At 37.2% G+C, this 3,800-nt stretch overlaps 1 long non-coding RNA gene across 1 annotated transcript in view; it reads right to left on the bottom strand.

Moving 5' to 3' along the window:
- LOC109326496 overlaps positions 566-3,800 on the bottom strand; it is a 19,022-nt gene continuing 15,787 nt past the window's right edge. The window contains exon 3 of the long non-coding RNA XR_002105239.1: positions 566-578. This is a non-coding gene — a long non-coding RNA (uncharacterized LOC109326496). The remainder of the gene's footprint in view (positions 579-3,800) is intronic.

The following is a 3,800-nucleotide window of genomic DNA, read 5'->3' as shown; positions in this document are numbered from 1 at the left end:
GAATAGCCTTACAATGTTCATTATTTGGATTTTTCTCTGGCTATCCTGGAAATATCCATGTTTGCATATTAAAGTTGTTAGCTTGTTGGGAAATTTCTGTTTCTAACAAATTTTCATGGATGGTTAGGTTTTCTATCTTTGAATTCAAATCATTTAACATATTTAAAACACTTTTATTAATTGTGATTTGATCCTCTTGAAATTTATTAAGGTTAGCAAGTAAATTTTCCTAACCTTCCATTATTGTTATAAGAGTTGGATCAATAGGAGAAGATTGTACCTGTGGAAATCGTGTTGTAGGTTTCCTATTACTATGCTCATCCTCATGTTGATGATTTAGAGTATTGTTGCTCCTCCAGGAAAGGTTGGCATTGTTCTGTCTGTATGGTGGGTTGAATTGTTGTCCGCTCCTATCCTTGTAGTTAGAGTAATTTCATGATTCAGGTTGTTCATTGGCCCAAGCTCCATGTACAGGTTTGGTGAAATGTTTGCATTCAGACCACTCATGGCCTTTTACTCCACACCCCTCACATGTTGTAATAGATCCAATAACATTAGCATGATATTTTTCCAGCTTTCTAACCATTGAGAAAGGTTCTCTTGCGTGGAAATTACCTTTTACATTTGATTTCCTACATATTATTCACCAGGGTCTCTCTTTGGATGATGTCTCCTCTCATTAGTCCATTGGTGATGACAGGAAACCACATTCTCTATGATCTTTGAAGCAACATCAATTCCTTTGCACATGAAGGCACCACCTGTTGAACAGTCTAGTAGTTATTGTGATGGAAAGTCTAGCCAACTGTAAAAGTTCTTAACCAGCATCCAAGGTGGAATACCATGATGAGGGCACGCTTCAGTCACCTCATTTAATCTTTCATAGGCCTCAGCAATTGACTCTCCTAACTTTTGACTGATGTTTTAGATGAGGTGCCTATAGTGCACAGTTTTGGAAGGGGGAAAGTATTGTTGAGAAAAGATCCTCTAGAGTTTGCGATGGTACTTGAATTTCAGCAATTTGATTCCTTAGCCACGTCTTAGCTCTATCTCTAAGGGAATATGGAAACATGCGGATACGAATGACATCTTTAAAAGCCCCATAGATCCTTACACTCTCAAAAATTCTAAGAACTGATCAATATGGGCATTCAGATATTGATGTGCTTCTCCTCCAAATTGGTTTTGCATCACCATTTGGTGGAAAAGAAAAGTTATTTGCCTCAATAGTTGGGAAAATTATTCAAGGACGTGAACTACGAGCATTAGGGGCTGCATAGTCGCGAAGTGGTTTTTCATCTCGTTTAGCCATTGTTTGAACACGCGCACATCTTTCTCTTGCTCTTTCTCTTTGTTGCCTTCTTCTTTTATGGAAAATCCTTTCTGGCCTTGAGTAGTAATTTGAACTTTGCATAAACCAAATGAGCATCATGCAGAGGTACCAAGAAAAAGGAAAACGCAAAATACACTAGAGTAAAGTAATGAGTTAATTGAGAATTAAAGAAATTTTGACACAGTCTCCAACAATGGCGCCAAAAACTTGATAGGGCAAATCGCAAGTGAACGATTATGTCATCAAGTAATAAAATCCCACGTGGACTAGAAAATTCCTTTAATATAACAATTAATTTATGCTTAACTCAAATAAGGAATAAAATTGAATTTAGAATAATTGAGAAATGGACAAGAATAATTATGAAAATATTAAAAAGGTTTGAAAACTAATTTAGGAAGAGTTCCCAAGATAAGGGTTACCGCATTTACACTCGCAAATTATTGTTTTGCTCCTTTTCATGAACTTTAAGTTGTGATGGTGAATTGCTCTTTGATATGTATCATCCTCTCTCGAGCTCCGACACATGTACTCAATTGAAGTCGCACATACTCTTATGGTACGATCATTAATTGAATCTTTTGCATGGATCTTTCTATCCAATCACTTTATAGCAATCCAAGGTGAATTCCAGAAACCTTCGAGAATTCTAAGACTACTCGTGAATTAGGATTGTAGTTTGAATAACGGAATGATCGGATAGTTGGGTTTACCTCTCGGTCCATTCCCTATGTGTCTAAGAGGTATAATTTGTTGGTCAGACAACTCACACGAATAAAACTCAGTTTAATGATTTAAATCACAACACTAAATGAAATAGAAGTAAGAACAAGTGTTTATTGAATATAAAAGAGCATAGCCCCAATCCTAGAAACAAAGGGAAATACTCACTCATGATGGAGAAGAGAATACCCAATTCTAAATTAGAGAATTGTAATGTAAAGTATCTTCAATCCATGAGGGAGAACCCTCATTTATCCTAATTACAAAATATTGGACTAAGTCCAACAAAACAAATCTAAAAATGGGAATAGAACATGTCATCCACGATTATGAGTGTATGTGGCGCCTTCACTTCAAGTTGATTCTATTTGATCCAAGATCCAAGGCGACTTCTTTCGGTCCTTCAATTGGTCTTCGCATAGCCTCAATACCGAATTTCATCTTCTTGCACCTAATCTCTAGTCTTTTTGGCTTCAACCCATTTAAACTACACAACATACCAAAGAACACGCGCTCAACCCGAACAAAAAGAAATAAAAGCTAAAAAAAATCATAAAGTTCTAATTATGTCCTAAAATTCAAGTTAAATGCAATGCAAATATATCATAATTTCACACTCACCAAACACGTGGGACCCGTAGTCCACACCGACAAATTCATGATACTTGGTGACAATCTGAGTGGTTCATCATGCTAATACAAGTGAGACCCAAAGTCCATATTAGCAAAATGGATTTCCCTTCTAATCTAATGTTCGGGTATAAAACATGTATATGTGTAATATGCTAATGCAATGTATTTTGTTGGGAAGTCTATAACCTCAAAGCACAACACATGTCACAAGTTATGTTGTTACCGTAGCTAGCAGCAATTCTAAATGGCACGAAATAATACTTATTGGCTGAGTCACGACCAGGTCGCTCTCTTTAAGACATTTCGTGGCACTGCCCAAAATGTGCAAGCAGACTATCAACCACGCCGTCCCCAGGATAAAACAGCCCAGATCTCTGTTATCGAATTCTTACTATACTGTAAGAACCAATCTCGAATACACCCTCCACAATATGGCTACCAGTGCCAATTCTCGAAATTACCCACAATATGGCTACCCATGCCAATTCTCTTCCCACAATACTGACTACCAGTGTCAGTTCTCGAAATCCCACAATATGGCTACCCGTGCCAATTCTCTTCCCACAATATTGACTACCTGTGTCAGTTCTCGAAATCCCACTTTGGCTTAATTTTTTTATTTTTTTCAAAACTCTTCCATGTGGGACTTTGAGAGTTGTTTTTTCAAACTCTTCTATGTGGGACTTGGGTGTTTTTTATATTTCACACCCAAAAGTTCTCACTTATGGTTTTCAACAAACCATGTTCCAACAATCCCCCACTTGAAATTAAAAAACAATTTCCGAGAATATTTGTTGTCTCAATAAGATTGTGCATAAACAAAGGTGTCATGCGACTTGAACCTTTACATAGTGAATAAGATCCAGATTTTACTATAGTGACTCGTAGTCTTGAACTCTATCTCCAGCATCAAACCACACACAACCTTTTCAAAGGTGTATTCTATAAAGCCCATGCGTTAAAGGTCATGCACGTTTATCCCATTATAGTGAACGCTCTAGAAATTTATGCCCTAAAATTTCATAGGAAGCGGCCCCCACTTCCACATTCACATAGGTGAGTCTATCAAGAGTACTCCTGTAGCCTAGGTACTCCACTCCAATTGGAGTAT

The sequence above is a fragment of the Lupinus angustifolius genome, chromosome LG14 (genome assembly GCF_001865875.1).
Source record: "Lupinus angustifolius cultivar Tanjil chromosome LG14, LupAngTanjil_v1.0, whole genome shotgun sequence".
Taxonomy (NCBI): Eukaryota; Viridiplantae; Streptophyta; class Magnoliopsida; order Fabales; family Fabaceae; genus Lupinus; species Lupinus angustifolius.
The sequence above is the reverse complement of the archived record's forward strand: the minus strand, read 5'-3'. Positions and strand labels throughout refer to the sequence as shown.